The sequence below is a fragment of the Myxine glutinosa genome, chromosome 7, assembly GCF_964187855.1.
Source record: "Myxine glutinosa chromosome 7, kmMyxGlut1.1, whole genome shotgun sequence".
NCBI classification, from domain to species: domain Eukaryota; kingdom Metazoa; phylum Chordata; class Myxini; order Myxiniformes; family Myxinidae; genus Myxine; species Myxine glutinosa.
This window is the reverse complement of record NC_136267.1, coordinates 40,269,204-40,289,811: the sequence shown is the minus strand read 5'-3', so window position 1 is coordinate 40,289,811 and position 20,608 is coordinate 40,269,204. Positions and strand designations below refer to the sequence as shown.

Below are 20,608 nucleotides of genomic sequence, written 5' to 3'. Positions count from 1 at the left end.
CAGGACAATCGATGAATAACGGTACGAATCTGGCGGCCAAAAACAAAATCAAAGGGAAGGAGGAACATGCAATCTTATGTACAACTAGAGCATCACTCGGTAGAGAACATGCCTCCGCCAGGCTGAACAGTTTACGTTTTGTATCCCACTGATAGGCCGGATCTGAATCTGGACCTTGACAAAAATCGAATCGGCTTGTTCTTGTAGCCTACCCAACTCATCCACCAAGTTTTGTCATAAACTTTTAATCCTCGTATCTGGATGCGGATCTTCACCAAAAGCGAATCGATTCTTCCTTGTCAAGCACCCAAGCTGTCCAACAAGGTTTGTCCAAATCCGTCCATAACATTGAGATATCCTGCTAACAGACAGACAGACAAGGATGAAAAGATAACCTGCGCCCACCTTCGGTGGTGAAGGTAATTAGGCGCATGAGACCATTCGTGCTTGCTTCACATCAGCAGACCAATTTTATCCATTAAAATGACGTAATTTCATTGGGGGAATAAGTGGAGGAATGTAGATGAGACGATGTGGCACAGCACATTGTCTCAAGTGGCATGCCACATTGTCTCAGGTATAGGATATTGAGTGAGCATCTTTCGTTGCTTACCTAATATCCTATACCTATTTTTCTTTCTTTATATATTTATTTTCACCATTTAAGAAAAAAAGAAGAAAAATGCTAAATATTTATTATTTTATTTATAAAGTGCTTTTGGTGTGCGGGGGGGGGGGGGGGGGGGGGTGGGGGTATAAGGTGAAGGCAATTCTTCGGTGAGAAACACACATCAACCACACCCCCCTTGATGAGACCCCACAGACATGACACTTCACTAAGATGCAAACAATCACCTATCTGAACTCGAACTACCTACCAATACTGCAAATATCCATATACCCATATATTTCCATAATTTTCAGGTACCATGTCCAATTCCAATTTAAATCCATCTACTATTTTTGCTGTTGCTACCTTTCCAGGGAGACCATTCCACGCATCACTACTGTGAGTGAAAGACCCTTACCTGAGTACCGTCTTACCTCTCCTCTTCTTTGCTCTCAGGCTATGGCCCTTGATCCTATCACTGTCTACTGTGCTGAATAATTATTCTGCACTTATTTTGTCCATACCCTTCATTATCCAAAACATCTCTTATAATATCCCCTCGTAACCACCTCCTTTCTAATGCACAAAGCCGTGTCTCCTTCAGCCGCTCTTATAGCCGAGTCTAGCTAGGCCTGGAATCAATATCGTGGCCCTGCACCGAACCCTCTCTATGGCAGCTATGTCCTTCCTGAGCGGTGATGACCAAAACTGCACACAATATTACAGATAGGGCCTCCCCAAATTCCTATATAATGTTAAAACCACCATTTGTATTTACGAGTACAGTATAATTAATCTCTCACCGAAGACAACCTCAAACCCGACTAGCTATGGCTGCTTGGCTTTACCCCCCGTATATATAACCAGCCCCAGATCCTTCGCGTGTGACACACTCCAAGATTACCCCTTGGATCATGCAATCCCTATTTTCATTATTCTTGCCCATCCAGAGCACCTTATACTTGTTTATGTTAAACTACATCTGCCAATATTTTACTCAATCGAGGCAAGTATCAATACTATCCTGAACCTGATCACTACCCCCTCTGATAACCACCTCTCCACTGCACTAAGCTTTGTGCCATCTGTAAATTTACTGTGAAGATCTACCCTTCACCCCACTGTCCAAATCCTTGATGTAAATTATGAATAATAAAATATGAATAATGCCGACTGCCTTTTATTAGTTTGTAATTATTTAAATGGCGACTCATCTGGTCCCTAATAATCGTCTCCAACATCTTCCCTGCAACTGAAGTCAAACTAACAGGTCTACAGTTCCCAAATTCTTCTTTGGATCTGTTATTTTATAACAGTGTTGCATTTACTTGCATCTAATCCTCCAGTACCTGTCCTGACTCCTGTGAGCTATGAAAGATATCCGTTAACATCCCGCTTACCTGCTCAGCCACCTCCCTCAATACTCTGGTGTGCATATTATCTGCCCCCCCCCCCCCCCCCCGTAGCTTTATCTACTCTTAGATTTCCGAGCTGTTTGTTTACTTCCTCCACTCCGACCTGGATCTTCTGTGAAAGCTCTTTCTCACCTCTTTGATAGGTACTTTTAGTTATTGGCAGTTCTCTGACTGTTCTTGTGTAAATATTGAAACAAAATACCTGTTTAATAAGCCTGCCATTTTGCGTTCCTCACTAACCACTCTCCCTGTGCTATTTCTCAATGGGCCCACACCTGTCCTACCCTGTTCTTTACTCCTAGTATACTTAAATAATGCCTTGATGTTATACTTGATATTCTTAGCCATGTCCTTCTCATACTCTGTTTTGACTTGCCGAGTTATTTTTTAGGTTATTTCGGAGTATGTCTCCAAAATAACTTCGAAGAGTGCGTCAGGTGTCTGTCCGTTACCATTTGACTAAAACATGTCCTCGCAAACTACCTGACCGATTATGGACCAAATTTGGTACGATGCATCAGGACAGCATGGTCTCGTGGGGTTGGGCTCCCCATCTGGATGCGCCACCGATCAAGGGGGTGAAAGGAGGGTTTTGCCCTAAATATTGGTATTTCGTTCAAAAATCTTCTCAGGAACCACCAGGCAGATTCAGACCAAACTCGCCACGAGGCATCGGGACCATGCCCTAACCTTAAGTTGCGTGCCTCATGGTCATATATACCCTGAAAAGGGGGCCACGGGCCCCCCACAGATCCCTCATTTTCACTAAAACATCTCCACAACTACTTGAGCGATACGGACCAAATTCGGCACAATGCATCAGGACAGTAAGGTCTCATGGGGTTGTGCTCCCTATCTGGATACACCCATTCAAAGGGGGTAGAATGGGGGGTTTTGCCCCCAAATATTGGTATTTCATTCAAAAAAATTCTCATAAACCGACAACCGGATCGAGACCAAACTGGCCATGTGGCATCGTGCCCATGCCCTAATCTTAAGTTGCGTTCCCCATGGCCATATCTTCCCTGGAAAGGGGGGCACAGGCTCCCTCCCTTAATCCCCCATATTCACGAAAACATATTTTCCTCTCAAACTACATCACCGATTTGGACCAAATGTGGTAAGCTACATCAGAAGGGATACCCCTCCCTCCTCCCTCAGCCCTCCCCCTTCCACAGATCTACCAACGTCCTTGTTCTCCACTGTTGTTGTGCTTGTGTGCTTCCCTCTCTCCCCCCCTCTTGTCTCCTGCTCCCTTCATTGTATGTTTTATGTGTCTGTGCATGTTTTCATGTTCTATCTGTTGGCTCTTACACGAGCCTCGATTCTGTATACAAAAAAGAAAATAAGAACAGTAAGGTGTAGTGTAGGGTTGGGCTCCCCATTCAGATCTGCCCCCTATAAGAGGCTGAAAAGGGGGTTTTGCCTCAAATTCAGGTAATTTATTTTAAACTTTTCTCAAAACTGTGGGGAAACTAGAACGGCACTCAGTAGAGAGCATACTTCCACCTGGTTTGCCATATCACTCAATGGTGAAGAATCACTTTTAAAATTCTACTAGCTGGATCCCGATCCGGATATTCACCAAAATTGAATCGATTCTTCGTCGTCACACACAACCTGTCCAACAAGTTTCGTCCAAATCCATTTATATTCTATAACTTTTTAAGTTATCCTGCTACATATCAGTTTTGGCTCTATCTCCCAATGGTGAAGAATCACTTTTTAAAATTCTAGTAGTCAGATCCGAATCCGGATCTTCACCAAAATCTAATCATTTCGTCCTTATGACATTCGCTACATCTCTGCCAAATTTTGTCCGAATCCGTCCACAACTTTTTGAGATATTTTGTTCACAAACAGACACAGACAGACAAACAAACAAACAGACAGGGGTGAAAACATAGCCTCCATCCACCTTTGGTGGCGGAGCTAATAACCGACAGTCCCCCATGGGGCTATTTTCTTAACTTGCCTCTGCTTCCTCCTCTACTGATATAAATCTCACTCTAGGCATGTTATTTTATATCGAACAAATACCTCCTGCTTCTCCTTAATGGCATTCCTTATCTTGCTTCTCAACCACCCTGGTCTCTTCCTTTTCTCACTACTCAACCACCCTGGTCTCTTCCTTTTCTCACTACTCAACCATCCTGGTCTCTTCCTTTTCACACTACTCAACCATCCTGGTCTCTTCCTTTTCTCACTACTCAACCACCCTGGTCTCTTCCTTTTCTCACTACTCAACCACCCTGGTCTCTTCCTTTTCTCACTACTCAACCACCCTGGTCTCTTCCTTTTCTCACTACTCAACCACCCTGGTCTCTTCCTTTTCTCACTACTCAACCACCCTGGTCGCTTCCTTTTCTCACTACTCAACCATCCTGGTCGCTTCCTTTTCTCACTACTCAACCACCCTGGTCTCTTCCTTTTCTCACTACTCAACCACCCTGGTCTCTTCCTTTTCTCACTACTCAACCACCCTGGTCTCTTCCTTTTCTCACTACTCAACCACCCTGGTCTCTTCCTTTTCTCACTACTCAACCATCCTGGTCGCTTCCTTTTGTCACTACTCAACCACCCTGGTCTCTTCCTTTTCTCACTACTCAACCATCCTGGTCTCTTCCTTTTCTCACTACTCAACCACCCTGGTCTCTTCCTTTTCTCACTACTCAACCATCCTGGTCTCTTCCTTTTCTCACTACTCAACCATCCTGGTCTCTTCCTTTTCTCACTACTCAACCACCCTGGTCTCTTCCTTTTCTCACTACTCAACCATCCTGGTCTCTTCCTTTTCTCACTACTCAACCACCCTGGTCTCTTCCTTTTCTCACTACTCAACCATCCTGGTCTCTTCCTTTTCTCACTACTCAACCACCCTGGTCTCTTCCTTTTCTCACTACTCAACCACCCTGGTCTCTTCCTTTTCTCACTACTCAACCACCCTGGTCTCTTCCTTTTCTCACTACTCAACCACCCTGGTCTCTTCCTTTTCTCACTACTCAACCACCCTGGTTCTTCCTTTTCTCACTACTCAACCACCCTGGTCTCTTCCTTTTCTCACTACTCAACCATCCTGGTCTCTTCCTTTTCTCACTACTCAACCACCCTGGTCTCTTCCTTTTCTCACTACTCAACCATCCTGGTCTCTTCCTTTTCTCACTACTCAACCACCCTGGTCTCTTCCTTTTCTCACTACTCAACCATCCTGGTCTCTTCCTTTTCTCACTACTCAACCACCCTGGTCTCTTCCTTTTCTCACTACTCAACCACCCTGGTCTCTTTCTGCTTCTAGTTTTACAACTCATTGCAATGTACTTACTCTTCACTCTACACATTTGTTCCTTTAAGGTTTCCCATTTCTCTGATGCTGATTGGCTTCTTGATAGCCTCTGTTGATCTCAATCTCTCAATTTTCTCACCATACCCTCAAGGTTTGACTTCCTGAAATCTCATAGCCTTGGTACTCTACTATCATGAACTCTAACTCTCAACAGAATCCTTGCACACACATGGTTATGTGATCCGAAAGGCGTGATCAGTTACTCTCCTCATTAAACCGTGTCTCGCTAACTACTTTGGCCTCAAACTCTTCCATCTTATGATTTAAACTCCTGGCATTGGTATAGAATCTCAAAAAAAGAGAAAAAGAAAAAAAGCCTGAATTCCTTCCTTAATTCCCACCGCAAACCTTGCTTCCCCCTTTCTCTCCAGCATCTGGCCATCATTCTGGAACACTCCCTTTGTCCCTGAAATTATTCCACTGCTGCCTCTTCAATGCAAAACCTTCCTCCCTCCACCATTCTTCCAGCCATAGGTTGACATCTATCGCTCTGCTCATAATTTATATTCCATTTCCTAATCTTGGGAGAATCCCAGAAAACATGACCTCACAACCCTTTGCTTTCAGCCACTCACCCAATATCCTGTACCTATTGTTAAAAACCTCCAGGTAAATTTTCCCCAAATGATTTGCTCCTATTTAGAGCCTTAAGACTCGGTGAAAACAGATTCTGTGAAAATCCGTTCAGTTTTGATTAATTTATTTGCGTGGAGATTTGATTTTGTATGAAGTGATCTTACATGGTGCATGTTGTAGGCCTTGCCTACTGTTAGGCCGCTCATTTCCTGGTCATAAACGTGTCTAAATGAATTTTTGTTTCAAGTTGTGTATATCACATGTGTATATCACATGTATATCACATGCCTGAAATTATAAGCTAATGGAGTATGAAAGGATTGTAGATGCATGGCTTAGAAATTGCATTTTATGACTGTCAAAGATTAATTTTGGTGAAAACATGGTTTTTGCTTTGAACGGCCTCACACCCTCATTTTAACTCTGATTCAATTTCTGTTTTCATGCCTGTTAGTTGCAAAGATAGACAAAGACACGGTGAAAACAAATTGTGTGAAAATCCGTTCACTTTTGATTGATTTACTGTGTCGATTGATTTTACATGGTGCATTACTTAAATGCTCCTCGTGCTCTTCATATAGGCCTTGCCTCCTACCCTCTTCCCCTATCCTCCCCAACTCTCCCCCTTCCCCTCCCATACCCTCCCGTCACCCCTCCTCCTATACCCTCCCCTTCCTACTCCACTTGCCTCCTCTTTCCCCTCCCCTCCTCTTTCCCCTCCCCTCCTCTTTCCCCTCCCCTCCTCTTTCCCCTCCCCTCCTCTTTCCCCTCCCCCTCCTCTTTCCCCTCCCCCTCCTCTTTCCCCTCCCCCTCCTCTTTCCCCTCCCCCTCCTCTTTCCCCTCCCCCTCCTCTTTCCCCTCCCCCTCCTCTTTCCCCTCCCCCTCCTCTTTCCCCTCCCCCTCCTCTTTCTTCTCCCCCTCCCCCTCCCCCTCCCCCTCCCCCTTCCCCTTCCCCCTTCCCCTCCCCCTCCCCCTTCCCCTCCCCCTCCTCTTTCTTCTCCCCCTCCCCCTCCCCCTCTCCTCCCCCTCCCCTTTCCCCTCCCCCTCCCCTTTCCCCTCCCCCTCCTCTTTCCCCTCCCCCTCCCCCTCTTTCCCCTCCCCCTCACCCGCCTCTTTCCCCTCCCCCTCCCCCGCCTCTTTCCCCTCCCCCTCCCCCGCCTCTTTCCCCTCCCCCTCCCCCGCCTCTTTCCCCTCCCCCTCCTCTTTCCCCTCCCCCTCCTCTTTCCCCTCCCCCTCCTCTTTCCCCTCCCCCTCCTCTTTCCCCTCCCCCTCCTCTTTCCCCTCCCCCTCCTCTTTCCCCTCCCCCTCCTCTTTCCCCTCCTCCTCCCTTTGCCACCTGCTCCCTCCTTCCTTCCCCTCTCTTCCTTTCCTCCCCTCTCTCCATATCCTCCTCTCCCCTCTTCCCCCTCCTCCCCTACCCTTCCTCCTAATATTCCCCCTCCCAAATATTCCCATTCCCCCTCCCATCCCTTCCCCTCCCACTTCCCTCACCACGTATTACTGAATGAAAGTTTATTAACATTCATGTAATTACGATGAAATTATAAATGTTAACATTTTTAAAATCCGATTTCAATGTCTTGATCCAAGCAGATAACCTCACAATGGGTAACATTGTGCATGTTCCCTCACATTGTGAAACTTTTCATACTTTATTACTATCCATTTGATTTGGAGCTGAACACGTCATGATAAACTGCAAAGCCAATTGATCAGCACGCCCCCGGCCGATCTCGAGCGCCTCCTTGTGGTCGACCTGGAAATTGATCACCAAAGTCGCTGAATCAGAGGCCTCCACTTGATGAACATTTTCCCCTCTCGTTTTCCACGTTGTAGTTTCAGGAAACCACAAGGGGCTCTAAAACTTCTTCAATATTTCAGATGATAAACTATCCACTCACGGTGGTGGAGATAATATACAACATGTATTCCTTGTGAAGTTCCCGCTTTGACCATTTTCACAAAAAAAAAAAAACTTGCACTAACCTCCAACCCCTCTATTCACCGAGACTGATAAAATACCACAGATTGGAATAAACTTACAAAAATCCATAAAGCATATGAGGGCTTCAAATTATTATTTTTTTAAACACGACGTACTTATTTTATGTGTAATATTTGCAAATTGTATTTACCTCCGCCACAGAAGCCTGGTGTTGGCTTAGCGGTTAGGGTGCCGGCTTGGGATCCTAGGATCCTGGGTTCGAATCCCGGTCGATCGCTGAATTAACGCCAGGGGGGTTGACTCAGCCTGTCATCCTTCCGGAGGTCGGCAAATTGAGTACCGTCTTGCTGGGATGAATGATCACGGTGTGTACCCCGATTTAGAATAGGTAAACCGTATCCCTGCGCATCGTAAGAGCGTGACTAAGGGTTGGCGTCAGGAAGGGCATCCGGCCATAAAAACATTGCCTCAAACAGGGAACCATGATTGTCATGGGGCCCGCAAGGCTAACCCCCGCTCTAGCGGGGAAGAATGGCCTTAAAACGATCATTCATTCATTCATTTCCGCCACAGAAGGCAGACAGAGGTTTTGTATTCACGCCTGTTTGTCTATCTGTAAGCAGGATGTCTCAAAAAGTTTTGGACGGATTCGGACGAAATTTGTGGGACAGGTCAGGTGTCTGACAAGGACGAATTGTTTGGATTTTGGTGAAGATCCAGAGACAATGATTTTTTACTTGATTCTTCACCATTGAGAGATCATAGGGCCAAAAACGATATATATATATATATATATATATATATATATATATATATATATATATATATATATATATATATATATATATATTGTTACAGACACGACTTTGATGTTAAAGTGGGCCGAGCGGAATGGCCGTCGTGTCCGCACAAATTACCCGATTGTACTCGAACGTCGACGAAGCCGCGCTACGCTGGCTCAATAGGAAAGAGAAGACACCCGGCTGGATTACAATGACACAATACGACACCAGGGGTTCAGTTCTCAAGACCTCCGGAGGAGGTTATATTAAGGCGGAAGGTTAGATTACAACTACAAGAGGTACATCATAGGAAGACAGGCACTTAGACACAACCTTATATTATTCCCGACAGACCACAGAGAAACAGGACAAAAACTGACTCACACGGGGATTGATGGCTAGGAAAGCGGGTATTCGATGGCCAGCACAAGGTGCACCTTGTGCTCAGGGACAGGATGGCGCGGCCCAAAAGATGCAGGAGGTCTCTCAGCGCTCGAGGTGGCGTCTTGTCGTCTCAAGCTGGGGGCGCATCTGACGTCACGTCCGGCAAGCGGCTGCGTATATCCGGCGGGGAGTGACACGCCCTCGGCTCGTTAGCTCCGCCCAGATGGAATCGGTCCGCCCTTCTTATTGGGTGCGGGGGGGGTTTACCAGGCTCCGCCCTTGACGAGGAGCTGACAGCCAGCCCCTTCGTGGTAACCCCGTGGGGCGCATGGATAATGGCGGCTCACCGAGCCGGAGGGAGGACGCACACTCCCCGCGCGCGCCGTTGTTGTAGTTGTTGTTGTTGTTGTTGTAGCTGTAGTTGTTGTTGTTGTTGTTGTAGCTGTAGTTGTTGTTGTTGTTGTTGTAGCTGTAGTTGTTGTTGTTGTTGTTGTTTGGGGAAGAAGATGGGAGGAGGTATGGGAAGGTCCTAAACTCACTACTGGTGCCATATAATCACATTCTGGTGCAACGAAGAGTCATAATTAATGGAAACGAGGCCTTAACTGACATAGATTAAGAATAACTAGGAAGATGTCCGAAAGTTGTCTACGTGTGGTGCGGTGGACCTGGGCACGACATTTAATGGGGGAATAAGGGGAAGGTCGGCTCTACTGATTGTTATTTACATGCAATGGGACTAGGGAATGGGGGACTGGGGAAAGTTGGGGAGTATTGGAGAAAATAGGGGAATATTTACAAGCGGATATGGAGGCCAAATTCCATATTCGCAACATTGCACCCTTCTCTACCCTCGGGGCGTCCCGACCCGATAAATTTTTACCTACTTTAGTGTGGCACGCAATGTAGTTCCCTCTACTATTAACTCTACCCTGAGTGCGACAGTTTTACAGATATTCACAAATGAGTAAATATGTCCCCCTGCGACGTTGCACCCTTCTCCTCACAGAAACACACCCACAGGATAACCGAATCCGGAAAGAATTCTCAAACTAAACATACAGCCGGTAGGGAGCATTATTTACAAGACTATGCTGCTATTTACACTACGATCCAGGACCTGTTTTTGGAGGAACACATGCAGATGTTATGCATAGAGAGAGCGCGCTTGCCAGCATCGATACACCAACCCACGAGTGCTCTGTGGCCGACGGCCTTTAATAACGTGCAGAGCACCCTTCCCGAGCATCAAAAGCACCACCCCACCACCAATCGGTGCAGTCACCATTGTTCATTGGAATAAAAATAAATTCGACAACCCCTAACCCTGCAGGTGTCTCTTGCTCTTCTTGTGGTGCACTTGGTGTTAATTAACAGTGGTTCACCTTTATGGCATAGGTGCCACGTTGACCCATAGGTCCTTCCACGGGTGGTGCTTGGCCGCAAAAGAGCTGCGGTCCATTGTGGGTGGCCACAAACATTGCGGTCCATATGGTGTATCGATCCAGGCAGCCAACAGCGAAAGTGCAGGCCCACAACTGCGTAGCCAGCACCTCTCTCTCCTCTCTCTCTACCCCAAAGCCAGATCCTCGGAGGTGGGAGACAAAAGAAGAAACAAGTGAGTAAGGTGGTAAGGGCGCAAAAGTGCACGCAATATAAGGTAATGCACACTGGGGGCACATGGGAACCAGGTGAGACAGGTACGTTCCTATCGTACGCCCCCCCCCCCCCACCAGGTAACCTACATGGCCCCTCCCTTACCCCTTACTGTATCCACACAACACAACACTACCCATAAACATCTACTTTACAAATCAACAAACATCCCTACTGTCTTCCCCGTTCCTCCCATAAACCAAATTCGTCTTCTCTCCCTCCTAACCAATCAAATTTGCCATTTTCAACTCTCATCAAAATTTGCCATCTCCAACTCAACATCATAATTTGCCATTACCAATTCATCATCAGTCCCTCCTAGGGAGGGAGAGATGGAATCACCCCAATGTCTCATCCACGTCGTGATGCGTCTCACAAATCCACACAGCGATTCATCTCCTGCAACAAAACAAAGAAAACACAGGTGTGGAGTCATCATCATCACCACAGGTAAGTGGCTGCGTATGGTGCGACAGGTTCTTCAATCCTAACTATTTCCTAAATGACTTTAACAACTTTACACTACCCGGGGTCTTTCTCCGGCCAAACCATTGGCCCTCTTACACTATGGGTTCTAAAAACCAATTCCCATTGGCCAACTGTGGTGCTCTTCAATTTGGGGTCTCACTCCCCCGATTCATCTCCCGGTGCCCTCGCACAATTTCTGGGCTGCGGCGTGTACCTCTCCCAGTGGGTCTACCCACCTGCACACCTCCACCACTGCAGTTGCCTCCGAGCTTACCTGCTCCTTGCCCTAACCTAACTACCTGGGGAAGGCCCTCTGGCACTCTCCCCACTCGGTGCCCTCTCTGGCACTGGGCTACCCGGGTCCATCCTCCGGATCCTCGGGCCCCATCCACAACTCTACCGGCTCCCAGAGCCCACCTGCGGCCTCACCTGGCCGACATCCTCACAGTGGTGGAGTGCCCAACCAACTACACACACTAACAGGCTACACGCCCAGCCATTTCCACAACACTAATGCACCCATCCACAACACCATTCTGCAACCGCACCACAAATGCCAATATCCAACCACAATTTACCTGTACCCTCTACCTAACACTTACACTACCCGCCCCGGGTACTCGTGAAAGGGGTCCACTCTTCCCCCATCCACACCTTCGCACCACGCACACCACTCCATACCACTTACTCCAACTCTCTCCACACACCTGTACTTGCACCCTGTGCTCTCACACCTGGTGCCACCTGCACCCTTCTCTCCCCAAGCGCATTCGCGCTGATCCACACACTCACTACTCATACACGGCTCCACACACCTGTCCAGTTGCACACCTGTGCAATCACACCTGTTCAATTCTCACACACACGGCATCATCTCAGCTAACTACTCCCTTCTGAAACTTGCGCTTCCCAGTCGTCCCTTTAACTATTGCGCTCCCTCGTCATTATAATCCACACTAATCTACCTGCGTCCCCACTACAGGTATCAGTCACTAACTAACCTTAACGTTACCTACTGTCATCTTCGCTAGATCCCTACACACCATATCCTAACCCACCCGGGCTAGTTTTCACTGCCATACACCCCATAAGCTATTGCGCATTTGCCCCCACATGGGAAGGATGGTGGATTTGCCATCCCACCACATCGGGGGTCTCTCACTACCAATTTTGCACATCAAATTGCAACAAATTAAAAATTTGCCAATCATCTGCCAATCACTGTACCATTACCAATCATCACTCTGCCAATCCTTTGCCAATCATCAAATTTTGCTTTTCTCTAATTTTGGGTCCAAAACACTAACCTCATCACCCACTCGACTCACTAATACCTCTCGGTGCGCCAATTCCTGTCCAAAGCCCGGCTTCGTAAAGCCAAACAATGGATGCTGGTTGTTTTGTGCCAGCGGCTGGCTGCATCCCGCATTCGGTGCAGGGAAGGAGGTTTACCCGGGCCGAGATCCCACGCACCATCTCGGCACGGAGCCATCCAATGCCCCGATCTCGACCTGCCGGCACGTCTCACCAAAAAGTGGTCGCCATGACGACTCTTTCTCTCGGGCCGCCCGCTCCGCCTAGTGGAGCACAGACGCGGCCGTTCAAAGCGAGGCCCAGCACGCACCGAGGGCCCGATTCGGCTATAAGTCGTTCTAAACTCTACCCCGTCTAACGTCGATGCTTCACCTGCATGCTTACACCCCGCAGCCCGTTCCTTGCTCACACATCCAGCCGTTTCCATGCTCCTCGTACCTTTCCTTACACACCCAGGTACCCTCATTCCACTCACAGCCTTGGTCACACACCTGACCACCGAACACTTCGGCACACATTCGTTGCTCGCACACCTCACCAATACACCGCTTCGCGCCCCCTCCTCTGTCACCTCCTCTGTGACAATCACAGGTGTGCCCTCATTCGCACACCCATCCACGTGCCTCACCACCAACTCCAGCGTGCATTCCCACTCACGCTCTACCATTCCAGGTGTGCATCCTTCCATCCCAGGTGTACATCCTCGCTCACCTGTCACAACTAACTCACGCTCCATGTCACTCTCACTACTTTCACCTCCATTCCTGACAGCGCACTCACCCTTACTCTTGACAGCGCACTCTTTCCCCATGCACCTGTCCGTCACACACCTTTCTCGCGCACACTCTCCCGTTACACCCTCTGTAACACTCACCACAGGTGGACACTCTTCCTTACTTCTGACAGCGCACTCTTTCCTCATGCACCTGTCCGTCACACACCTTTCTCGCGCACACTCTCCCGTTACACCCTCTGTAACACTCACCACAGGTGGACACTCTTCCTTACTTCTGACAGCGCACTCTTTCCTCATGCACCTGTCCGTCACACACCTTTCTCGCGCACACTCTTGCGCACACTCTCCCGTCACACCCTCTGTAACACTCACCACCCCGCGCTTCCATGTGCTCCCTCGCACACACGCTACGACCGACTCACTCTCGCCAGCACCCTCACTCCTTGGCACGCACTTTTTCCTCACACACCCCAGAGTCGGACTTTCTCGCACACCTCCTCTTTCGCACACCAGACCTGTCGCACACTTCACCAGTGGCCTCTCACGAACACCCGGGTCCATCTCGAACCCCAAGCCTCTTAAATCACCTGGCGCATCATACGCACGACCATATTGGTCACCACTTACACCGGGTCCTCTTCCTCTTCGCTTCTCCTCCATCACCTGCGAATCCCTCATCCGGTTAACGAGCACATCACGATCCAAACACAGACTTTGGACCAATTCTTTTATCTCCTCTTTTATCTCTTTCTTATCCCCTCTCCGTCGCTTCTTAATTTCGCTCATCCCTTCTTCCACTTCTTCTAATTTGTGCTTCACCTCTTTTATTCCCCGGTACGTCTCCTCAAGCTCATCCTCTAAGGCTACCTTGACCGTTTCCAGGTGCGTCCTCACCTGCCGGTCCTTCGTCTCCATTACCTCTATCACCTCGTCCAACCTCGTTGTCAGTCCCTCACGTACCATCTGACATTCCCTCTTCGTCGCTATCAAGTCGTCTTTTAGTTCTTTCTGTGTCACTTTTAACCCTCCTAATACCGCAGTGTTCCTTTGAACCTGCTCCGTTAGTTCTTTTTGTCCCTCCGTCAGCTGTTCCACCTCCTGCGTCAGGTCCTCTATGCCCCCTTGTAACTTTACAGTCCCCTTTAATAATAATAATTCATTTATTTTGTATAGCGCTTTTCCATGTGCTCCTCACAGTGCCTCACCTCCTCGCGCACTCCTCCGACCCCCTCACTCACTCCTCTTCTGATCTCCTCTCCCATCACTTGCATCTCCTGCCCAGATGCCACCCTCATCTGCTCCATTTCCTCCCTGTGAGCATCCAGTTTGGTTTCTACCCCCATTCTGACCCCCTCTATCTGCTGCTCCATTTGTTTAACTTCCCTTTCCGCTTGGTCCCTCATGTCCCTCAATTTGCCTTCCATACTGTTTTCTAACCCCTCTAACCCATTTTTCACTCCCTCTATTTGATTCTCTTGAGCGGCCATTCTGTTTTCTACCCCCGTTAACCCATTCTTTACTTCTTTTATCCCGTTGTCTAACCCCTCAAATTTCTTTTCTAATCCCTCACCGGTACCCCTCATTTGGCCCTCCAATCGCTCACCCTGAGCATCCATCCGGTTTCCCAACCGCTCACCAAATCGCTCATTATCAGCCCTCGTTTCCTCCCTCATTTTCTCGCTATTCTGGGCCATAAGGGCCTTCATTTGTATGAAAAAAAGGCCCCAATCCATCGGGGGCGCTGCCACGGTCGCTGGCGCGGTGATCAGCGAGGCGCCATTTTGCGCGCCCGCTTCTTCGTGCGTGACGGCGCTATTTTGCGAACCTGCCGCCCTCACTGCTTCGCTCTCCTCCTGTCCCTCATTTTGGTCCTGGATCGACCCTACCTCACTCTCCTTTACCGGACCCCAGCTGTCTTGATCCGCCATAGCGCGACTTGCAAAATTCGAGTTTCGTAAAACAAATCCAATTTTTTTTTTTCGTTATAATTTCGTCGAGCGCAGTACGCGCTCCGAATCGATTTTCCCTCCCAAAATTTGGGCCTAATAAATTTAGTCCCGGGTTCGAATTCCACTCCTCGACACCAATTGTTACAGACACGACTTTGATGTTAAAGTGGGCCGAGCGGAATGGCCGTCGTGTCCGCACAAATTACCCGATTGTACTCGAACGTCGACGAAGCCGCGCTACGCTGGCTCAATAGGAAAGAGAAGACACCCGGCTGGATTACAATGACACAATACGACACCAGGGGTTCAGTTCTCAAGACCTCCGGAGGAGGTTATATTAAGGCGGAAGGTTAGATTACAACTACAAGAGGTACATCATAGGAAGACAGGCACTTAGACACAACCTTATATTATTCCCGACAGACCACAGAGAAACAGGACAAAAACTGACTCACACGGGGATTGATGGCTAGGAAAGCGGGTATTCGATGGCCAGCACAAGGTGCACCTTGTGCTCAGGGACAGGATGGCGCGGCCCAAAAGATGCAGGAGGTCTCTCAGCGCTCGAGGTGGCGTCTTGTCGTCTCAAGCTGGGGGCGCATCTGACGTCACGTCCGGCAAGCGGCTGCGTATATCCGGCGGGGAGTGACACGCCCTCGGCTCGTTAGCTCCGCCCAGATGGAATCGGTCCGCCCTTCTTATTGGGTGCGGGGGGGGTTTACCAGGCTCCGCCCTTGACGAGGAGCTGACAGCCAGCCCCTTCGTGGTAACCCCGTGGGGCGCATGGATAATGGCGGCTCACCGAGCCGGAGGGAGGACGCACACTCCCCGCGCGCGCCGTTGTTGTAGTTGTTGTTGTTGTTGTTGTAGCTGTAGTTGTTGTTGTTGTTGTTGTAGCTGTAGTTGTTGTTGTTGTTGTTGTAGCTGTAGTTGTTGTTGTTGTTGTTGTTTGGGGAAGAAGATGGGAGGAGGTATGGGAAGGTCCTAAACTCACTACTGGTGCCATATAATCACATTCTGGTGCAACGAAGAGTCATAATTAATGGAAACGAGGCCTTAACTGACATAGATTAAGAATAACTAGGAAGATGTCCGAAAGTTGTCTACGTGTGGTGCGGTGGACCTGGGCACGACATTTAATGGGGGAATAAGGGGAAGGTCGGCTCTACTGATTGTTATTTACATGCAATGGGACTAGGGAATGGGGGACTGGGGAAAGTTGGGGAGTATTGGAGAAAATAGGGGAATATTTACAAGCGGATATGGAGGCCAAATTCCATATTCGCAACAATATATATATATATAATCACGATATATCAAAAAGTGGTGGCCGACCTTTGACAAAACATGGTGGATGAGTTACAGTGAAAACTTGGTGAGTGACAAGAACAAGCCGATTATCTTTTGGTTAAGGTCCGAATCCAGATCCGGCCTATCAATGCAATACAAAACATAAACTGTTCAGTGTGGCGGAGGTTTGCAATCTACCCAGTGCCATTCTAGTTTGGATTTGTTTCCCCTAATGTAAAGAAAAAATATATATTTTAATTCAATGAGTACGAGTAGACGTCAGATGATTTGGGATTACTAGGGCATGCCCGTACTATATCTATATCTAAAATTAAATCCCCCCCCCTCTATTTACATGAAATGGTTTGGTCCAAAGCGAACGGCTTGCGAGTACGGTGACAATCCCCCCCCTCTATTTACATGAAATGGTTTGGTCCAAAGCGAACGGCTTGCGGAGTTTGGTAAAGAAATCGCCATAGCATGCACAAACGCGCAGGAAAGCGAAAGAATCGCAAATTAGTTTTAATTAGTTTTAAAACATAGTTTAACGCCAACATAGCGGCAACATAGTTTGCCAACGTGAAATAAATGAATACGCTCTCAAATGTGCCGTCCGAGGCAGAGTCTGTTCGGCACACGTGATAGCTCGCTGCTCTCTGATTGGTTGAATCGTTTTTTGGACATAGCTCGGTAACTACTTGTCCGATTAATATGAAACCTTGAAAAGGCACATCCTCGGGTCCCCAGCAATATACCTGGCAAGTTTCAAGTATATCGGACCCGTGGTTGTCGAGAAACAGCGGTCACAGACAAACATACAAACATACAAACATACACACAGAGATTACTGGAATTATAGATAGATATCTACTAGTGGGGTCACCCATGGGAATCCCACGGGCATGGAGGTGTATCGTTGCGATCGGTGCAGCCGTTTTTGCGGTACCCGGGACGATAACGTTATGCGGGAGTCCAAACCTGAAAATTCTGGAGACCAAAGCTGAAATTGCAAAAACTAAGTAGCCTATTTTACTCCAGGGGGTCCCAGGATTACCCACCCAAAATTTCGTTGCGATTGGTTCAGCCGTTTTTGCGGTACCTGGGAACGGACAGACACAGACAGACAGACAGACATTTGGTGAATTAGAGTAAGATGAGCTGACATATATTACTGTCCATATTCTTTTGCCATGTTTCATGAACAATGCACCGAATCGTTACCCTTGTTGGCACAGAACTGAACACCGAGCCTTTTCACAGAAGTCGTGCGTAATTAATTTACATGGATAATCGGCGATACATTAATCGATCACTTGGCAAATTTCTTACCGCAACCAGCAAAGCATCTGTGTCACAACCAGTCATGGCACAGAACAAAGATGCTGCTGATATATTTGGACCCACAACAGATGATACTCTGTAGGCTGATAGGTATCGAATTTATTTTGTGCCCCACGTGATCCACAATTCATCAACAGGTAGCAGATGGGTATGCAGCAATGACGATCACAACATGATCTGTTTCCGCGGTTCTAATGATCCGCTTTTAGGGCTTACTAACAGTATAACATAGTGATGAATGTGCATCAGTAACGGAAGGGAGGCATGCCTGATTTTCTTGGGGAATTTTCTTTTTATGCATCCGCGACGAAGTCACTGGAGCATTGTTTTTGGGTTCTCCGTCCAGCTGTCCATCCGTGATAGGTTTTCATTACTGCGATAGCTTAAGAACAGCTGAACAGATCAAGTCAAACCTTGTACAAGTATGCATAATGATGCAAGGATGATTAGATTTTGGGGTCAAGAGTTCAAGCGAATAAGAGGAAGCAAGAGAATAAGAGCGAGGAAGCGATAAAAGCAATGAAGAGTAGAAAAGCGGGAGGGCCGACGGGAGTTGTGGGAGATATGTTGAAGGCAGCAGGAAGTTGGGGTGTGAAGAGAATGACAGAGATCTGTAATCTGGCGGTGAAAGAAGGCCGCATTCCAGTGGATTCGGAACTGAGTACCCTCGTCCCTCTATACAAGGGGAAAGGTGACCCTCTGGACTGTGGCTCGTACCGAGCGATAAAGTTATTGGAGCATGGAATGAAGGTATTGGAAAGGGTGCTGGAGAGGAGGATAAGGAAGAAAGTGAAGATCGACGAAATGCATTTTGGATTTATGCCAGGAAGAGGAACGACAGACATGCTTTTTATTGTGAGGCAGTTGCAGGAGAAGTACATGGAGAAGAGGAAGAAGTTGTTTTTTGGGTTTGTTGATCTGGAGAAAGCATTCGATAGGGTTCCACGCAAAGTATTGACATGGGCAATGAGGAAGTTAGGAGTGGAGGAATAGTTGATCAGAGTAGTGATGGCAATGTACAAAAGAGCGCGCACAGCTGTAAGGACGAAGGACGGGAACAGTGGTGAGTTTGAGGTGAAGGTGGGAGTACATCAGGGGTCGGTACTAAGTCCACTACTATTTGTAGCTGTGATGGAGGTGCTGGCTCAACGTAAAGGAGGGTTTACCGTGGGAGTTGTTGTATGCAGATGATCTGGTGTTGATTGCAGAAAATATGGATGGACTGAAGGAAAAGATGAACACATGGAAGGAATGTATGGAGACAAAAGGTCTGAAGGTGAATATCGGAAAGACGAAGGTGATGGCAAGTGGTAAAGCATGTGGTGAGGTGGAAAGAACTGGGAAGTGGCCGTGTGCTGTGTGCAGGAAGGGTGTCGGAGTGAACTCCATTCAATGTGCGCTGTGGGTTCATCAAAAATGTAGTGGTCTGAGAGAGTCATTAACCAGTGTAGCAGCTACATTCAAATGTAAGGTGTGCACAGAGGGAGCTGCAGATGGAGGAAATGTTGAGTTGGATCTTGGAGACGGCGTGAAGCTGGAAGGTGTGAAAACATTTTGCTACCTCGGAGACATGCTGAATGGAGAAGGTGGATCAGACTCGGCAACGGTTGCTGGAGTGAGATGTGCATGGAAGAAGTTTTGGGAACTGAGTGGCGTGCTGATGAGGAGGGGAGTGTCGTTGAAGCCGAAGGGAAAGGTGTATGCTGCATGTGTGAGAAGTGTTATGATTTATGGGAGCGAGACATGGGTAATGAACGTAGAGCAGCAATGAAGGTTGCGAAGGGTGGAAATGCGAATGGTTCGATGGATGTGCGGAGTATCGTTGAGAGAGAGGAAGACAAATGATGAGTTCCGAAAAAAGATGGGAATAGAGCCTGTGATTGATGTTGTGAAGAGGAACAGGTTGAGATGGTTTGGTCATGTGTTGAGGAAGGATGAAAGTGACTGGTTGAGAAGAGTGATGGAAATGAATGTAGAAGGAAGTAGAGGATGGGGAAGACCGAGAAAGACTTGGCCAAAGATGGTGGAAGAAGAAATGCGGGCAAGAGGGTTAACAAGGAGAGATGCAGAAAATAGGGCAAGATGGAGAAGATTGTCATGGGGACCGCAAGGCTAACCCCCGCTCTAGCAGGGAAAATGGCCTTAAAATGCATGTTGTTGTTGTGGTCAAGAGTTCAAAGGTCAATGGTCAGGGGTCCATTTGGGTAGGCATATCGGTCAACATCGTGATGTTGAAGAGTGCCCTTCTCGTTTATACATTGTTGAGGCTCATGGAGGAGCGAGAACACAGATTGGATCAGGACGTTACATAATGAAAGGAACAGAAGAAAGAGAGTAAGAGGGGTGGGAAACAAATCGACAGCAGGGTTGAGGAACAAAATTGAAGGAAACTTGGAGAAATGAGGGATGTGGGAAGAATGAGGGCAGGAAGATGACACAGAGGGGTGAACAAGCCGGATAGAGCAGCAAACTCTGAATCACAGAAGTGGAAGGAACAACTGGAATCTCAGAAAGAGGTTGCTTGAGGAGGCTTAATGGATGTAAAGAAGATCATGGTTGTTAATGATGTTAAGATTACAACCGCTGCTCTGACATCCGATTATACAGCCAGGAGAACAACTGGAATTCTTTGCTGACCTTAAGCTCAGCATCAGGAAGTGCTGACATTCTTGGTCAATCTCCGAACATTACAAGCGTGTTATGAGGGATATTGAGTTACTTCGTGCGATCAAGTCTCTCTTTTGTAAATACTTGGTATTAGTGCAGTCACACCTTTTTGACTTTACTGACTGTCTTTGC

The 20,608-nt window shown here is 47.8% G+C and overlaps 1 protein-coding gene across 1 annotated transcript in view; it reads left to right on the top strand.

Moving 5' to 3' along the window:
* The window catches only part of SQOR (sulfide quinone oxidoreductase), a 40,197-nt gene that overhangs the window by 9,261 nt on the left and 10,328 nt on the right, over positions 1-20,608 (top strand).